The following is a 20,247-nucleotide window of genomic DNA, read 5'->3' on the forward strand; positions in this document are numbered from 1 at the left end:
CCCTTGCACCACCAGGGAGGCCCTATTTTTATTATTTTATGCATACAAGAACTGGGGTACAGGCAGAGGTGCGGGAGGTGAGAGGATTCACCAGAGACATTGTGGAACAGAGCAGTCAGACTGACTGAAATACACTGCTGAGAGGAGGAGTGGGCGAGGCAGGAGAGGTCTGCAGTGCCATGTGGGTAGCTCCCTAGCTGGCCAGGGATCGAACTTGTGCTGCAGAAGCTGTGGATAACTTCACAGGTTGTGCTTAACCCCTTGGGCCACCAGGGAGGCCCTGTTTCAACTTTGACCCAAGCTACACATTGCTGCCACATTAATCTGTCAAAAGCACAGTTTAAATTATATAACTACCCCACTAAAAATCCTTCATGCTTCTCCAATTTACTACAGAATTTTCTCATTAGAACAGACTGCATAGGTTCTTGGGTCAGCTCCCTGCATGATGCTTGGGTCCTGTCTGCAGAGAGTGGGCCTTGGACCTGTTCAGCTTCTCCAGTGAAGAGGAACTTCCTCACCGGTGGCCTGTCTCACTATTGTACAGATGAGTTCATTAGAAAGTCCTTTTCTATTTAGAACTGAAGTACCACTCCTGAAATTTCCAGTTATTGACCCAAATTCTGACCTATGGATCCTCAAATTAAAATCCTTGCCTCTCTTCCACATGATAGCACTTCATATAATTGAATCATTGCTACCTGGTGCCCCCCTATATCTTCTCTTCTTCAAGTTAAAAGAAAATCTCTAATTCCTGCAACCATTTCTTATCTGATATTACTTAATGAATAATGTTCAAGAGGCCCAACTCCTTTATTTAGGGCTGTATGTAACGTGACTCCAACCTTTTACTCTGGCATCTCTCACCATCTACTTTTTTTTTTTTAAAGATTTATTTATTTTTATGCAAGGGCTGGGGTACAGGCCAGAGGTACGGGAGGGTGAGAGGATTCACCAGAGATAGAGTGGGGAACAAAACAGGCAGACTGACAAAATACACTGCTGAGGGGAGCAGTGGGAGAGGCAGGAGAGGTCTGCTGTGCATTGTTGGTAGCTCCCTGGCTGGCTGGGGATTGAATTTGTGCTGCAGAGGCTGCAGATAGCTTCACAGTGTTGTGCTTAACCCCTTGCGCCACCAGGGAGGCCCCTACATCAGGGACATTTGTGTGCAAGTCTTACCTTTCTTACTGGTCTCCAGCAAGCTCCAGTAAGGATTGCATCTCACTCATGGTGGAAATCCCTGCCTTGCAAACATACTTAGATGCTAGTTAGCAGGAGTTCCAGACATTTTTGCTGAAAGGGTGGGTTGGTGAATTCACATCATTATATACTAAGATCCCTCAAGCATAGTCCCCTGTTTTTCTTTGAAATGCGTAAACCAGCTCTGCTTTGGAGCCCTTTCCATGTTGCTTTAAGTGAATCTCTGTTTCATTTCTTCTTACCATTGCGTAGTGTTTCTTCATTTGTGATTACAATGGACCCTCCTGTCCCCTTGGAGATGGGCACCTAGATGGCTATCAGTACTTTGCTACCACTATCAGCAAGATGATGAGCATTCTGTGCTTCTGTGGGAGTTTCTCACACAGACAAAGTGGTAGCACTACTGGCTCATTGGCACTATGCATTCTTTGTCTCCCTTAAGTCCTATCAAATTGCTCTCCAAAATGACTGTACCCATTTTCACATTCATCACCTTTCCTGTTCCTTTGTCAGCACTTGGTATTATCAGACTTTCACATTTTTGCTAATTTATTAGATATAAAGTATTATCTTCTTTTTCTTTCTATTTTGTTATTTGTGAAATTATGTATAACTTCAAAAGCTTCTTAGTTATTTGGATTTCTCTGTCTCTGGATCTTGTTTAAAAGATACTATCATATGTTTTCTTTGGTTACGTTTTATGGTTTTTACCTTTCACATGTGTTGAATCCATATAGAATTATTTTCTCAGTCAGCAATGAGATAAAAATTCAAATGTATTTTACCTTTCATGATATAATTCATCTTTTTTACCCTTTGATTTATGGTGCCAAGTTATCGTATACCATCTTTTCTTTTCTTTTTTTAAAAAGATTTATTTATTTACACATACAAGAACTGGGGTACAGGCCAGAGTTGGGGGGAGGTGAGAGGATTCACCAGAGACAGAGTGGGGAATAGAACAGGCAGATCGACTGAAACACACTGCTGAGGGGAGCAGCAGGCAAGTCAGGAGAGGTCTGCTGCACCATGTGGGTAGCTTCCTGGCTGGGCATCGAACTCAAGCTGCAGTGGCTCTGGTGAACTTTACAGGTTGTGTCTTAACCCATTGCACCACCAGGGAGGCCCCTCATATGCCAGGTTTTCATGTACATGTAGGCCCCCATCTAGACTTCCTCCTCCATTCTATAGCCCTGGTTCTTGTTCCCTGTGCCAGCATCACACTTCTTAAGAATTGTGACTTTGTTTTATTCCTCAGTGTTTGGTCCTTCTTTTATGTTCTCTTCTTTTTTTGTTTTTAATCACCTTAGTATTAGCAGACTTTTTTCCTTCCAAATAAATTTTACAATGTTTGTAAGGTGTTCTGCTCTTTCCCCTCCAGTCACATCTACTGGATTTTGATTAGATGAACTAAATTTACAGGTTAATATAGGGGGAATTGACATTATAGTTAAGTCATCCTTCCCCTGAGTGTGATAGATTTCTTCATTTATTCAGATCTTCTTTTATGTTATTTAATAGAGCTTAAAATCTTTCTCCGTAAAAGTCTTATATATTATTTGTTAGACTCATTCTCAGATGCTTGACAATTTCTGTTGCTACTATAAATGGTATCTTATAATACACTGAATTTTAAAACTTGTTTTTACTGAACTGTTTTATTCTCTAATGACAAGATGGATTTATATACATGCACTAGGGGGTAAAATAACCATAGGTATGCAGTATTTGAGCAGGCTTTTTCATTAAAAAAAATATTGAAAATGTTACTGCAGTCTGGGAATAACTAGCATCCAAGTTCTCTATGAAGATGTTGCTAATTTATATTTGTGCTGAAAAGCATAAACACTTAGTTGGCACCAACAGGCCCCCTCCTCGCCCCCTGAGTCCTCTTACTTCTACTTCTGCTCCTTCAGAGATTCGGTACCTGGATTTTCCTAGTGGACTGATCTGCTCAGGATTCACTGAGGTGGGTCCAACCTTGATGGCAATGTTGCTAAATGGGAAGTTGGGTGAGGGCCAGAGAAGGAAGAAGCAGCAACTGTCTTTCCCAGACAGCATTCAGTAATATCCTTTGCCAGACTGACTCAGAAGAGGCTCCTGGAAGGCAAGAGAACACAGGAAGCAGAGCTGGGCGTGAATGGATCAGCAGGCCTAGTGGCACCATCCCTAGACGTCCCTGGGGGTTGTCTGAGGTGAGCAAGTTTGCAGCAGGCTCACACAGACCCCCACTTCCAACCCCTTCCTTCTCTTCCAGGAGCTTCGTAGGTTAACTGTTCTGGAGGCAACAACTTAACCTCACTGAGTTCAAGCTGGCAAATCCAAACTCTCCACTTCAATGAGACTGCTTATCATAATGCCAGGGAAAAACACTTGTCAGAAAGGTTTGAGCAACCTTTTTAAAAACACTTATTCCTTTATCTCATTTGATTCTCTGAGTACCCCGAGAAAGAAAAAGGACGCATACTTAACACCTATCTTAGAGCTGAAATTGGGTCATGGACTTGGCCAAGTTGCCCAGGAATGATGTAGATTTGTAACAGTGTGGTCCCTAGAAAAGAGGGAGGTTGCAGGTTCCCTGCCCCACCCAAAAAGGAGCGTGGAGCTGAGCAGAGAGAGAAGCAGCTGCAGAGGAGACTGAGGAAGGAAGGAAGCAGGATGGAGAGCCAGAAGGAGACCTGGAGGTGGCACATGGAGCCCATGTGAAGAGACTGCACTTGTCTTTTGGTCGTGGACTGGGTGACACAGATGTGGGTGAGACCCATGGGGAGGTGACAATGGCAGCTTTTATCTTGATGTTGATTTTGCTCTTTTCCTTCCGGGCTTGTCTGGTTGTTTCTGACCCTTTTCTGTGGGTCCCCACTGGAAGATGCTTTAGACTTGTGGCAGGCTTTGGGGCCTTGCTCTGGGCCGATCCCATTTGGATGGACTTTTACCCACGAGGGGACGGGTAACTTTGGGAGCTTCATTTAGAAACTAGATTCTTTGCCTTTCCTGTATTGTTCCCTAATTGTATGAAAGTTCCTTCCCATTAAAGTCTCATATGTTTTGTGTTGATGCGGCAGATGGCAGAACCTGTTTAGAGCAGGCAGGTTTGTGGGGTCTGGGCTGCTCCTCTCCCTGCCCTGTAACAGCATCAGGCCCCAGAAACTTCCAGCTTTCTAGGCTGAGATTCTTCCACTCTCATATTTGATTAATGTTCACACCCTTTTTCAAAAAGGAAAAAATATGTGCTCTCAGACATCCAACAGGGACCTAAATTATTTATCTCATAATGTAAACTTAGTATAAACAAAAAAGATAGGTATAACTCCCCAATGTTTATACCTTTTTTATGACTGAGAGTTAATTTAATGCTAGCACAATTCTAAAAACGTAAAAAAAAAAAAAAAAGTTAACAGCATTAGTCCAATTTGAATCACGACGTCATTTTCCTGAAATGAAATCATTGCTGTGTGAAGTGCCTGCAGCCCTGACTGCTCTCTTGAGTCCTTTTTGACATAGCCCCCCTAGTTCTGTGGGCCTCCTGTTCTTCCAGATTGGAATTTCTGCAAGACCTTCACTTGTTGACAGGGATGTGGTTTTCAGTGTCAATGGGTTTGGAGTGCGGGGTCCTTGGGTTCACTCTGGGAAAGGTTTCACCAGAGCTCCCCCTTCAGCGGCACATGGCCAGTTTCCCAGATGAGTTTCTCCATGAGGCAGAGATGTTAGTTATATTAAAAGAGCAGGTTTATTAGAGAAAGGGACAGAAGAGTAGAAGAGTAAAAGACACTTGCATAGACACAAGCAGGCAGAAAGAGCTGCCCCAAAAGGGAAGGTGCTTGAGAAGCACCTTCAGAAGGTGCTTCAGAAGCACCTCTCAGAAGGTTTGTTGAGAGGCCTGCATGGTTGCAGGTGGGTGGTCTTGAGGAGAGCTGCCTCTGCTGAGGGAGGTCAGTGAAGAGAAGCTCCAGCATGGTACAGTTCAGGGGCAGGCAGGAAGCTGCTACCCTGCAGAGGGAGAGAGTTGGTGAGAGGAAGCACCTGCATAGTCTCAAGTGGGCAGAGGTAGTGCTGACCTGTTGTGGGGCCAGCATTAGGTTTTATTCTCTTCAGGGAGGGGCTCATCTTTATAGGTGGATGGTTTGTGCTCCTGACACACCCTATAGCAGTCTGATAGTTTCTGGGTGTGGCCACTCCTGATCTGGGCGTTGATGCCTAAGGGTGTTGGTTTTTTCTATAACTGGGTTAATGGTTTACACTAATCCCCTCTACCCCTACCTCTTTGTGTGAGTTAGGTTCTTGACCTTGTGTCTCCTTTCCTCCATCAACAGAACCCTTCTGCCCCGCGATTTGCCCTTCACTTGGGGCATCATCTAAGTTTGGGGTTGGTTGATTTCTGCCTTTGCCCTTTCAAAGTCAATTCTTTCATAATGAAAGGCAATTGGTAATTCTTATTATTAAACACCACTTTCTAGTGTGAATTAACTCCTGGATTGATGTAATCAAGTGATCTGCAGGGGTTGAATCAATACTTTCTAGATTTGGGGTTTTTATTAAAAAAAGTTCAGATTCCCCACATTGGGGAGAAGGTAGGAAGAGGAAAGTAAATACTGAAGAATTCAGTTTTGCTCTGTGAAGACTTTGTCTCTGACAAGGAGCTAATCTATTTGTTGATACTGTGAGAGGAGAATTTCCAGCAGGGAGAACATTTAAAAACTCCCAGCCCCCGTTGCTGCCCTGATGAATCTCACACAATTATCTCACAGGACACTGCTGGGTATGCTTTTTTATTATTATGGCTTTAATTTTATTTTATTTTCTATTGTTTGTCATGCCATTGTAAAACTTGCTTGGATTAAAAAAAAAAAGCAAACAAACATCCTCTTTTGAGTCTATGCTTTTCCATTTGACAACCATTGATTTTTTTTTTTTTGCATCTGTGTTCATAACTGAGTTTGAAATGAATGTAGGATTATTATTGATTTATATATTTTTTTATTTACTTTCCTCCTGGAAGGTAGCATCTGAGAGGTTAGATTCTGAAAAGAACCTTAAAGAGCAGTCATGGCAGTAACAGTTTTAGGTTAGAGAAGAAAGAGCGGAGTCTCGTGTAAAGGATTCTTCTTTTGCTGACACTCTCCATTTTGCAACAGGAAGGCCTGAGAAAAGATGTTCTGGGCTTCCCTGGTGGTGCAAGGGGTTAAGCATAGCACTATGAAGCTATCCACAGGCAGACCAGGGAGCTACCCAAATGGGCCAGCACACCTCTCCTCTCTCAACCCACTCCCACCTCCCCCCAGCAGTGCATTTCAGTCAATCTGCCTGTTCTGCTCCCCACTCTCTCTGGTGAATCTTCTCACATACACCCCCCACACCTCTGGTCTGTACCCCAGATCTTGGCATAAATAAATCTTTAAAAAAAAAAAAAAGATGTTCTCCCAAAGGATCCATTTCCTCCTTATCACTTCAAAGTTAACTAGCTTCGGGGAGCAATACAGAAGATATTTTTGCCCAGGTGGGGCTCACTTGTATCCTGCCTGGATTCTGGTTCCACCTTTAAGTCATGGGCATAGATAAGAGGATGTGGCCAAACCCTAGAGGTAGCCTGTGTCTTTGAAAATGACCCTATTTTTCCTAACCCCATCAGAGCTGAAATGTGCTCCTTTGACCCCAGTTTGAGCCTCCTAGGCCTGTGTGGGTCCCCTATCATCAAATGACTGGTGACCCAGCCTTGAGGCCCAACCCTCGTGCCCAGGCATGGTGTGCCAGATAAAACACAGTAACAACTGGTCAAATTTGAATTTCCGATACAATGATTTTTAGTAAGAGCAGGTAGTAAATATTATGGAGATAGACTGAGGCCTCTGCCACAGATGCCATGTTTGTCTCTCCTCGTGTCCCCTTCCCTCTAAGCTTCTAACCTTCAGCAATCTTGAATGCTTTATTTTGCCAGTCTCCTCACCTTTGGCTCTGATTTGTTCAGGGCAGCTGCTGAAATCCACAGGTCCATTCAAGAGCAGTAGTGGGGTGCCTCACCCAAGTATGTCCCTCCCCCATCCCACCAAAGCACTGTTTGCAGTGCAAGGAGTCTGGTGGACCTTGGCTCTGGCCCCAAGATCTGTCCACACCCTCTATGGGGCATGTATCCCCAGGCCCCACCCACCCCACCCCATCCCTTGCTTGGGTGGGTGCCTGGAATGTGAACAAGAGGAGGGAGCAGGGTACCTGCCCCTAGTACCTAGGAAGGGGTATACCTGGAAGAGCCATCATGAGCGCCTCTAAAGTGCAGGGTCAGGCCAAGAGCTGGTGGGGGTCTAAGGATGGTACTGCCCAGGCCACAGTTCTGAAGTGCTGATGTGGTCATCCTCTCCCAGCCTGTACTTGCGGGATTTCTTAGTCCTCCCTCAGAAGTTTCTACAAGGACCAAGGCAGCCGAGGTTCCTCCTGCTACCCTATTCATCCCTTCCCAGTCCTTCCTCCCCTTCTCCTGTCGAATTAGGGTGTCCTTTGCCTTGAAGGCACTGATCATTGGGGGAGGAGGGCGGTCACCACACTTAACAATATCTTGGCAGCGGTTTTGATGTACTGTGTTACTGGGGTCCAGAGGGACAGGTAGGAGGGGGAGGTAAAAGTGGGAGAGCAGCTGCTTCGGGGACAAATCTACCAGTTGTTTTCACCCCCTTCCCCCTCCACCCCCAGCTTTGGGCAGAACTCCTTTCCTTATTGTCAATAGGGTTGTGTGTAGACACACCCACGGCTTCTTTGATCCCTCCTTTCCCCTGAAAAGACAACTGCTGCCAGAGCGGCCAGCTTCCTTCTCCATGGTGACCAAGCCCCTCATTTCCATTTAATCTGCACCTCCCCTGCCCCTGCCTGCCCGGCCTCCACACAAGCCTGGGGGTTTCCTTTCGCTGGCTCCGCTGTGCTCTCCTCTCACTTCTTTCTGCCCTTCCGAGATTCTCTCCAGTGTGGAACCGTCAATACGTCCTTGGCTCCTTCCTTTCTTCTTTGTCTGATTTTTTCTTCTCTTGGCCCCTTAGCCTTGGGGCCTCAGGTTCCTTTTCTCCTAGCTCTTCAAACACACAAACTGCTGTGCCCCCTCCAGCCCCTTTGCTGCTCCAGCTTCTGTCTAAAGGATGCGGGGGTGCTGGGAGGAGAGGCAGGGAAAAGGCTTTGTCTAGATTCCGGGATTTCCCTTGCAGAAGAGGAGTCTGTGGCCCAGCTCCCTGCCCCACCTCAGCCTATGTGTGGAGCAGTGCCTGGAATCTGCTGCTGCTGGAAACTTCTTCCTAGGTGCCCCCACCAGTCCCTCTTTGCTGGAAGATGGGTTTTGCATACAGGTGAGCAGAAGGACCAAGTTGGCCAGCTGGTTTGCGCACCCCAGCTTGACTGTAGGACCCAGCTCACCCCAGGAATACAGGGCTTACTGACAGGTTTTCCGAATTCCCCTTGCAGCACCCTTCTGCCCCAGGCCTTCCCAGAAGCTTGATCCCACCATCATTTCACAACTATAGAGCGCCACCCGGTCATGCATATTTTTTATGGTCCAGTCCTTTGCAAAATGTAAAAGCTGATCACCCAAATTACCTTACTTGACCGTCATGATCATATACTCTGATCTGCAGATAAAGAAAAGGGCTCAGAGAAATTGAACACATTTCCCAAAATGTGAACAAAGAAGGAGCTGGATTGGAGCTGGGCCAAGAGCCCAGTTGTCATGCTCTCAGTTCATTCCACCTTCCTTTGCGGAGTGGTCTAGGGAAGGAGAAAGGGTCTCACATTGTGCACAGGCAAAGGTGTTAATAGGAGGGGGGAGGGACTTACATATCTTCTGCATGTCCCCTCAGTCCAATGTACATAGTTGTACAATGCTAATTTGTACCATTCTTAGTGTTTCTTTAAGATGTTTTAGCTATGTCTGCCCCATATGTACATCTGATATTTTTTTTTCTTGGACTCAGCTTCTTGTGGGGGATCTCTCTACAATCCCCTGGGGTCCGCCCAGGCTTCTGCACATGGGTGGGTCACAGGGATGTCAGATTTAGGGTGGGGGGGGTGGAGGAGGTGTGAGCAAACAATACCGACACCACCTATACCTGGGAAGGTAATAATAACATACTACTTTGCTTTCCCATCTTCCTGTTATACCTCAGCCAGGCTCCCCTGCCTCCTTGTTAGCCTCTATGAGAAATTAGAGTTCCAATAATCAAATCAACCCTTGTAAATTCCCTAGAAGCAGCTCCAGAGCACCAAGGAGCCAGCAAACACGCCCGACCCAAATCCATGTCAAATTTCATAGATATAATTTAAGCAGGGATCAAAAACCACACTAACCTAGTAACTAAGGCTGCTCAAAATGCAGAGTTTATAGTCCATCTGCCTCTCTGCTTCAGGGAGTCTGTATTAAATTTATTGCAAAGTAAAACAAATAAACCCAGGCAAAGGCAGGATGGAAATCTGCATACTCTTCGGAGAATTAGCAGCCCTCTCCGGTTAGGAAGGCTGCCTCTCAATTTGCATCTCTAAGGAGTTGTGACTGGGCTGGGGGTTGGGAGGTTGGGGGCAGGAGAGACACTCGCAGCAGGCCTGCCCCCTGCTGGCAGATTGATGAACTTCAGTCCCCTGACCTTTGGGGAGGCACGGGTGTTGGGTTGGGGGTGCGGGTAGTGCTGCGGGTAGGGGCTAGGGTTGAGGAGGCTCCCCGGGAACCAGCTGGAAAGATAATCTGTAGGTGGGAAGGTGTGGACTTGGAAGAGCAGACAGCAGAGAGAGGAAAGACACTGTGGGAAAGAAATCCTAACTTCTAGACGTAAGACCGGGATAGCGAAGCCGGGAAACTTCGGGATTCCAGGAGGTGGAGATGGAGATTTAGACTCGCCTTTTAAGCTGTGCAAATTAGAAACCAAGGTGACTTTCTCTACTTCTCTCTTGCTTCTTGCTCCCTTGCTCCCCACAGCCCATGAATCGCAAAGCCTAGAGAGCTGGAGTGGAGGCGGCAGGGACTCTTGTGCGGTGCTGCCGGGAGCAGGCTGCCACCCAGTAGTGTGAAGGCTGCAAAGCTGGGCGGTGGTTGCAGGGCTGAGGTCAGGGCTGGGCTGGGCCAGCCACACTGGCAGAACTGTGCATGCAGGTTGGCACTTGCAGGGCCTGACCAGGGATGCTTCCTTAAATTTCCCTCACCCAGGTCTGGGCCTGCTCAGTTTGCCCATTGAGATGACCTCTCAGTGCTAATATTCTCTAATGCTCTGACTGTGTCCAGGAATTTGGAGATCGATGACACACTTTTAAAGATAGAGATAAAGACATATAGCTATATAAAGATACAGCAAATATAATGTACATATTATATATATATATGTAAATGAAACTAACCACGCATTATAACACTGTATAAGTTTCAGGATGCACTATTGAAAAACAAGGTGTGTATATACTACATTAAGTTCACTATTAAACGTTCAATTCTATCCTTTACCAATGACATGCTTTCAGGGAGGCTCCAAAGAGCCCAGCTGCTCTCCAGGGATATTCCCAGCATCCTTTGTGACTGGCTCAAATGGTACCATCTTCAAAATGATGATGTCTGCCCCCAGCTCTTTTAAGAAGTGCCAGGTGCTGACACAGCAAGGAGCAGGGGCAGGGGCAGCTGGGTGCCGTGGTCATTCCCTGTATTTACCTGCTCCTCTTTTCCTTCTCAGCCCAGTTTCTAAAAAATAATAGGTTCTGAATGAACTTGTGTGAAGTGAGTGAATGAATAAACAGGCAGCATGAAATGATTTGGTTTGCTTGTATGGTTTACTCTGAGAGACTCGGTGTCACCCTGACTTCCTACTTCTCTTTGTCTCCCTCTTCTTTATTCTTCAGCTACTCCATGATGCTTCTATCAAGCCTATTTCCTGAGTAACTTTCAAAGCCATCTGCTTCTTCCCCAGTCCCTCCAAAGTTTACAACCATAGACCCCAGAGTCAGAAAGCTCCCCAGCACTTAAACTAGCTCTGGGAATCTAACTGACCCTCATTTCTCTGTTCTTTTTCACTTACCCCAAAGACAATGTATGTAGCATGGTGGTTACAAGTGTTGGACTCTGAAGTTTTACTGCCTTAATTTTAATCTTGGCTTCTCCATTGAGCAGAATGGCCTAGATCGGGTGCCTTCATCTCTCAGTGCTCAGTTTCCTCATCCAAAACCCGAGTTAATAAAATTTACTTCTCTGGGTTGTTGTGAGGATCCAGAGAGCTTATATACACAAATCCCTTACAATAGTGCCTTGTATACAGTCAGCATTACTGAATACACAGTAGCAATTATTAACAAAAAGCAGAAGAATTTTGCAAGTTGGAAGGCAAGCAGCTGAAGAAGTGCCTGTCTCAGAAAATGCTTCAGAAGATGAAGAGAAAGCTGATGGATGAAAAAGCAAAGCATCTTCACAAATACCGTGTGCAGGCCCGCCCTACGAAGATTTCACTGGCTAGGGGACAAGAGAAGCTGACTTCTCTTACCTGCAAAACCCAAGGTGGCATTTTTTTTCAGCAGAATCAGAAGAGTCACTGGGAAGAGTCCAAAGTTTCAAAAGCTACTTAACTTCCTGGCCTTTGAGATCTCCAAGGGTCTGTTTGCTCATGAAACCTCCCAGCCTCATTGTTGCTACTCTTCCTCCAACCCTCCAGGCCAGCCACCAAGAAATGTATTTAGCTCCTGCAGCTGAACTCTTTCCTCTCACCTCCGGTTCTTCACATAGGTTGTTGTCCTGCTCTGGATATTCTTCCATCCTCTTCCCCTTGCTAGTCCTTCTGACCCTTTAGATGCTGGGTGCTCTGGAAACACATCCCTCCTCCTCTAGACTGGGTGAGCACGCTGCCCTCTCCTCTCCCCCTCCACCCCTACCCGGTGTATTAATCTGCTCTCAGTGCTATTACAAAATGCCACATAGTGGGAAGCTTAAACAATAGAACTTTATTTATTTATTTTAAAGATTTATTTTATTTTTGCACAAGAGCTGGGGCACAGGCCAGATGTGTGGGAGGGTGAGAGAACTCACCAGAGACAGAGCAGGTAACAGAACAGGCAGGCTGACTGAAATACACTGCTGAAGGGAGCAGCAGGCATGACAGGAGAGGTCTGCTGCACCATGTGGGATTCTCACCAGCCAGCCAGGATTGAACCTGTGCTGCAGAGGCTGCGGACAGCCTCACAGCACCGCACTCAACCTGCTGCACCACCAGGAGTCCCCTAGAACTTTATTTTTAGCAACAGTTCTGGAGGCTGGGTGTCCAAGATCAAGGTGCCAGCAGGGATGGGTTCTCTCCTTGGCTGGTAGATGGACACCTTCCTGCTATGGCCTCATGGCCTAGTCTGCATGGAGAAAGCGCACTCTCTGGTGCCTCCTCCTCTTGTAAAGACACCAGCCCTATCAGATTAGGGCCCTACTCTTAAGCCTTCTTAATATCTTAAGGTTTTAAGACCTCTGGGTCAGAGTCCACATTTTTCTCCAGATGTAGTCACATTGGGGTTAGGGCTTCAACATATAAGTTTAGGAGGGAGAACATGTCAGTCCATGAGAGTCCATTAGACTCCAAATTCCTTGAGGGCAGGGTCCTGTCTATTGCTTATTTATGTGTTCCTCAAGTCAGCCTTCACCAGTCTCCTGGTGATTCGTTGAGTAAATGAATGAGTGAATGAATGTGTCAATGACTTGTGATGAGAGTGGAAGCTTTAGGAACATGAACATTCATAGATGATCTGGTTTAGATTCTTGGCTGGAGGATTCTTGCTAGTTAGTCAGATTCTCTATATCTGCTTCTATGCTGAGTCCAGCAATCTTTTCATCCAGGAAAAAGGGTTCCAAGAGGTGTAGAAAACTGGTGATCCTTTTAAAATCTTGGCCTGGAGTTTTTCTTGCAAAGAAGAGGCCTTTGGTCTTTCACTGACAAGCGGAAATTCCTCATCCCTTTGTCTCTCCCACCATACTGGCAAGCTCTCTCTGCTAGCAATCGGTTCAAGCACTTGAGAAGCCTGCTCTCCTTCCTGTCTGCCGGCTTAGGTGCAGCAGAATTTGCTTGGGGTTCAGGCAGGGACTTCCTTACCACAGATTTTAATTCCAAATTGACTACCCAGGGATGTGGCTCTTTGGATTCCTGCTTCTCTGCTAATGGATTTTGTTAACTGTTTGTCATTTGCTTATGCAAATCTACCTCCTTCCACATTAAAATGAACCCAATTATAAAGTGAAATTCACAATTAAACCACTTAGTGAAGGACATAAGCGACCAGAAGGAATTGATTGGTAAAAATTTCAGTGATAATTACACAGTGTTTCTAAAATGTGACTCAGTCCTAAGCTTTTCCTTAAACAAACACACATACGTGCACATTTTCATATGCACACTGCACAGACACTTGCACATATTTTCACACACCTGGTTTCCATCTTCTCACCATGGGACTTGTTCTTGCTCCTTCTCTGGGTCTAAATTTTCCCCAAAGAGAGGAAATTCCACCAGCCAGCAGATCATGTCTGCAAGATTCTTGGAAACTTTCCAAAAGAAATGGCCACTGGGCTGAGGAAGCTGGGGTGGGCAGGAAAATAGAAGGTGTAATGGTTTTAATAAAGTCTCTTTGCCACCTTGCTGATTGATTGATATATTTTGGCATTTGCTTCCCAGCTTTGCTGTAATCAATAGCAGTTATAGACCGAGGAGCAGGAAAGGGTGGGGATGTGGCATGGGGTGGTATTGATTGGTCTTTACAGGAAGGAGTCTTGCCTGGTGACTGCAGCACTGTGGCCGCAAGAAACTGGACCTTGCGCTTACAGAGAGAGGTTACCTTTCCTTACACTGCTCTGGACAAGGGGGCACAGATTCCAGAAAACTGGAGGTGGGTGAGGATAAATGTCTTCCACCTACAAAATGACTCTTTCGGGCATTTGAGGGAGCAAGTCACTCAATTTCTGCATCATACCCACAGTTAGAGGATAGAAGCCACAGTCTCCTGGGTTGGTGCAGGGGCAGGGTAGGAAGGGCCTTAGATTGTTTTACAATATTTGATTTCTCTGCCCAGGTGTAGTCCCCATAAATCTCGCACCACCACATCACCTGTGATCTATCACCATAGTCTCTTGTGCTTCCCTCCCCTGTTTTGACCCATCTCCTTCCCCTTCCCCTGCTGTATGCCTCAGATCTGTAGTTTGCCTGCAAGTTTTCTCTCTCTCTCTTTCTTTTTTTGACCCTTTGTTCAGAATTTGTTTCCCCTATATTCCTCCTATAAGTGAAATATCCAATATTTTTCTTTTTCCTTCTGCCTTATTTCACTGAGCATAATCCTTAGCTCCATCCATGTTGCTGTGAAAGGCATGATTTTATCCTTTTTGATCTCTGAGTAATATTCTATTGTGTATACATACCACATCTTCTTGATCCAGTCATCTGTTTTGGGGCATTTAGGTTGTTTCCCTATCTTAGCTGTTGTAAATAGCGCTGCAATAAGCATAAAGGTACAGGTTTTCTTTTGAATTAATGTTTTGGGTAGATTCCTAGAAGTAGAATCACTAGGTCATATGGTAGCTCCATTTTTAGTAATTTGAGGAACTACCACACAGCTTTCCATAGTGGTTGGACCAGTTGCATTCAAGGTGGGAAGGGTCTTTAAGGGCCAGGGGATGATGACATGCTTATGGTTCCAGTGACAACTATGTCTAGGAATGACTCCAACTCACTTGGCAGTGACTTTGTTTTATTTTATTTTATTTTTTTTAAGATTTATTTATTTATGTGCACAAGAGCTGGGTTGCAGGCCAGAGGTTCAGGGGGTGAGAGGATTTATCAGAGACAGAGTAGGGAGCAGAACAAGCAGATCTACTGAAATATACTGCTGAGGGGAGCAGTGGATGAGATAGGAGAGGTCTGCTGCACCATGTGGGTCAGCTCCCTGGCCAGGGATTGAACTCGTGCTGCAGTGGCTACAGATATCTTCATAGTGCTGACACTTAACCCCTTGCACCACCAGGGAGGCTCTGGCAGTGACTTTATCACAGACTCTGGAGTCAGATTGTCTGGGTTCAAAACCCAACCCTGCCACTTAATATGTGACCTTGGACCATTAAGGAACCATTCTATATGTTAATACCCCATCAGTAAAGTGGTGATGCTCAAGAGCCTATTTCTTAAGGTTGCAGTGATAGTTCTGTTTGTTCTTAAATGTAGAGAGCTTGCAATGGCCTGGCATGTAGTAAATGCTCTATACATGTTGTTATTATTTGTTGATGGTGGTACCTTCCCGGGGCTGGTGTCCGTGGTTATGAGTGGAAATTTAAGGTCACAGTCAAACAAGGTCATCCCAGCATTTGCTTTTGCTATTGAGAACAAAGGGCTCAGGACCCAGCATCTGTTAAATAATTCTTTTAGTATATCAGCCCATTAGATACAGGATTTCTAAAGCCTTTTCAGATTAATTTTTTCCCCTAAAACCTTAAAAAATAAATACCAGGTCAGGATACAGATAAGGATAAGTTGAATTAGGGGAGATAGCTTCAGTACTCATGAAGTTCGACCAAGACTGGTATTTATTCCTCCAATAAACACCAAACTCTCACCCTGTGGGGCAGTTTCAAGTGGTGTGACAATTTCTTCTGTGAAACTGAACTCAATTTTGATACATTCAGATGTATAATTGCCCCCTTTGCAATGTCATGATAAGTAGCTTTCATTTAACTGGCGATCCCTTTGTCTCAAAACAGAAAATGGTTTGTTTAAAAAACAGAAACAAAAACACAAAACCAACATTGGCCACCTAACATTTTTGTTGAAAATATGTTTATTTTTTGAAGTATAGTTTTATTTTCTTTTACTGATATGCATGAATTTTCAGTATTGGCACATGAAATGACTTAGGGGCTTTTTTTTGTTTTCAAGTGTAGAATTGGGTGCCATTGAAGGAGGAAGTTAGGAAAGGGTATAGGCAGTCAGTTAGGAACAGTTGCCCCAAGCCCCAACTCCATTGATCAGCCTGATTGAGAGACAGTTGGTTAGCCAGGAGGGTGCTCCCCACCCCACAACCCAATGAAGAATGGAAAGTCCAGAACACCAACACAATAACACAGTGCCAAAGCAATGGACCAAAGCTAGCTTTGGAGAAGTAAGCCAGATAACATAGGCAAACTCAGTGGGCCTCAGTAGCTGAGGAGAATCCCACAAACTCAGTGGGCTTTGGTAGACTAGGAGACCCTGTGGGTCTATTCAATCAACAAGAGACACAACAGGAGACACCCAATGGCCACTTTACCAACATAAGCTCCGCTTCTTGCCCCCTCAGCAGCTATCTATTCGGGACCTCTTTCTGCTCAGAGAGTATTCCTGACCTTCTTTCTACCTATCACTAAATCTCTTGCTCTTCTGTGGGCCTTGATGTTGAATTCTTTCCTTGACAAAGACAAGAACCGAGAGTCTGCCCGGGGTCCTTGGACTGCCAGCCAGCTCCCAAAACCCTGATTCACCATGACTAATAGAAGTTGCCAGATTGTCAAGTAGGTATTGAGGAGCCCAGGTGGAGGGGTTCCATGACAGGCTCCTAAAAGTTGGCTAGTGGACAGGCCCCTAGACAGCATCTTGTTCACCAATTTCATTTCAAAGATGAGCCAAGAGGTGTAATGATTTTCAAAGCCTGCACTAGAACCAGGGTGGGTCTCTTAATTCCAAGCCCAGTGCTATTCCACATGCCCTTCCAACTCTACCTAAGGCCATTTCTCTTTTTTAAAAATCTTTTAAATCCTTCTCAGGTTTGTATATTAGGCTCAGTTAATATTTGACAATTCAGTTCAACTCAGGGAAGATGTGTCAAATACCTACTTTGCGCCAAGCATTGCGTTAGGTTTGGATAAAATCTTGGCTGTAGGGCCTCCCCGGTGGCGCAGCGGTTGAGATCTGGGTTGCGAAGCTGCCCGCGGCCTCTGCAGCGCAGGTTCGATCCCCGGCTGCTCCCCGGCCACTGGAGGAGGATCCCACATGGCGCGCAGACCTCTCCTGCCGCCCGCTGCTCCCCTCAGCAGTGTACTTCGGTCCTTCTGCCTGCTCTGCTCCCCGCTCTGGCTCTGGTGAATTCTCTCACCCTCCTGCGCTTCAGACTGTGCCCAGTGCATGTATAAACAAAACAAACAAACAAACAAATAAATAAAACATGCCTCTATTAAAAAAAAAAAAAAAAAAATCTTGGCTGTAGACTTCACTGAGGAGACTGTTGTAGGTGGTATGATCTTGCCCAGTTATTTGCTGCCTCTCCCGTGGACATTAAACTTACCTAAACCACTGGCAGCTGACTGGGTCACGTGACTTGCTGTGGCCAGTGAAATTTGAGCAGAAATGATGTAGCACATCTGAGCCAAGGCTTCAGGGACATTTTTTTTTTTAAAGATTTTTATTTAGTTAGTTATACAAGCACTGGGTACAGTAGAGGCACGGGAGGGTGAGAGAATTCACCAGCGCCAGAGAGGGTAGTAGAGCAGGCAGAATGTGGGACCCTTGCCTGTCGGCCGGGGATTGAACTGGTGCTGCAGAGGCCGCATGCAGCTTCGCAGCCCAGCGCTCAGCCGCTGCACCACCGGGGAAGCCCTTCAGGGACATTTTCTCTTTCCTCTCTGCCAGGAGCATGTCATGCCCAGGATGGCACTGCAACGCTAGTCACATTCCACATGAAGAAAGAAAGGGAGTAGAATCAGAACCACAGCCAATGACATGATGAGAGTCAACCTTTGTGCAGTGAGCAGTGGAGATTTTGTTTTGTTTTTTTTTTTTAATCTTGCAGTGTAACTAGCATAAACTGATAACCATGGAGAGGATCACAGATGAGCTGGAGAGATGGCTTAGTTCCAGCTGATGCTTTGCTAGATGTGGACATGGAAGATGCAGAAGTAGGTCCACAGAGGGGACAGGAAACTCTCCAGGGAAGAGGCGTCAGGAAAGACTTTCTAGAAGAAGGGAAAGGATAGAAGAGTTTTAAAGGTTGAAGAGAAGTTCCCCAGGTTAGGGGTTTGGGAGATTTGTTTAGTGTGGCATTCTAAACGCACGACCAGCCGGCATGAAATATTGTGATGTTTGAGGATTGCCTGCAATGTCCACAACTGTGGGCCAGGATCAGATTTCTTAGATTTCGAATCTACTGATCACCAGCCACTGTGTCAGGTCCTTATTCAAATAAAAATGCATTCGTTATTTCAGTCAGAGTTTTGGCCCCAAATCATCATCTGATCTCATATCCTGAGGAGCTAAGCTGGACCGACTGAGCCATGTGGACCCATTCTCAAATGTTTAATTTTTATTTTAATCAAAGAATGCATAGTTTGGAAATCAACAGTTGCTTTGTCTCACTTCTTCACACTCCCATCTCATTTGTATTGCCATGTTTTAAAAATGCTTATACTACTATTTTTTAATTTACCAATATTAGAAATTATATATTGACTTTCTACCATGATCGCTGAGAATTTAGTTCTCCCCCAGCGCTATCTATCCCTTCACTTTCCCTCCTCCCATTTCCAATATAAAATTCTCCTTTTGTTAAATGGATAATGTAACAATTTATAAGCTTATGCACTAATGCTTATACAAACATTATTTACTACCAAGCCAAAGAGTACACTCTGATCATGTGTCCTCTTTTGTACAATCCTTTGTTTTTCCTGGAGATAATAATGGCCTCCATTTTTATTGGCCTGGTATCCATGTTTGCTTATAATTAATTTTTTCAAAATGGTTCAATAAGCCATAATATCTGTCAATATTATGTTTAGCAGCCAAACTTATCTATTCCATCTTTCACCCTACAATTACCTCTCCAAGAACATTCTGTTCTGCTCTAGTTTGGATTGGTTGCTCTGGGAATTGGAATACTATACGGCTGTTATCCTGCTGTTCCTTTACCATTATTTTAAATATTTTCTTTTAAAGATTTATTTATTTATGCATACAGGGACTGGGGTATAAGCCAGAGGTGTGGGGGTGTAAGAGGACCCACCAGAGAGAGTGGGGAGCAGAACAGACAGATGTATGAAAATACACTGCTGAGGGGAGCAGCAGGTGAGACAGGAGAGGTCTGCTGTGCCATGTGGGTTAGCTGCCTGGCCAGCCCAGGATCGAATTAATGCTATAGTGGCTGGCAGCAGCCCAATAGCGCTGTCTTTAATCCCTGTGCCACCAGGGAGGCCCTATTTTCAATATTTTCTTTACTGCCTTCTTATATTTGATCCCTTGTCTCCTGAATTCCCTGTCTTCTTTCTTAGATTATCATCCAACTTTATTAAATCCTGTCCTCCAATAACTTCTCAAGAGCAAGTGCTTTGGAGATAGTTTTCTCATCATTGATGATCTGAAGTTATCTCTAGAATACTTGGCCATGTGATTAATAATATGTTTGGGCATAGAACTCTAGATTAAAAAATATTTTCTTTCAGAATTTAGAAGGAAGCTGTCTGCTATCTTTTAACATCTGCTGTTGCTTTTGAAGACATTTGATGTTTTATTCTTTTTTTTTTCCTGTTCTTTTCTCTTTAAAAGATTTTAAGAACACTTATTTATCCCTTATGGTTTCAAGCATCGTAACAATGGTGTTGGGTATTGGGGTAGATCTTCTGTTTATTGTTTGCTTTGATCTAATTAAGAGTCTGATGTCCTTTATTTTGCTCCTGTTACTCATCTTTTTTCCTTTTGCTTTACCCACTGAAAGATAGCTCAACTGTCCTTCAAACCTTGTGAGCTTTAGGGGAAATTTCAATTAATTTTTAATTTCAAAGAGATCTTCTCATTTAATTTTTTCCTTTTTCATTATAATCTCTTCTTGTTTTATGAATTTAACTTTCCTTCTTATTGTTTTAAATTAGTATTATTGCTTTTTGAACTTTTTTTTTTTCGCTCCTTATAAACTCTCTATAACCCCCAATGTCTTTTTTGCCTTTTTATTCTCTCTCTCTCTCTCTCTCTCTCTCTCTCTCTCTCTCTCTCTCTCTCTTTCCCATGTTTGAGGCTTTCTTTAAATATCTGACTGTTTATTCTTATTTAAGAAAGAGGCACTAAAAGTTGGTGT

This window comes from Talpa occidentalis, unplaced genomic scaffold (genome assembly GCF_014898055.3).
Source record: "Talpa occidentalis isolate TD23 unplaced genomic scaffold, MPIMG_talOcc4v2.1 talOcc4.12, whole genome shotgun sequence".
Classification (NCBI taxonomy): domain Eukaryota; kingdom Metazoa; phylum Chordata; class Mammalia; order Eulipotyphla; family Talpidae; genus Talpa; species Talpa occidentalis.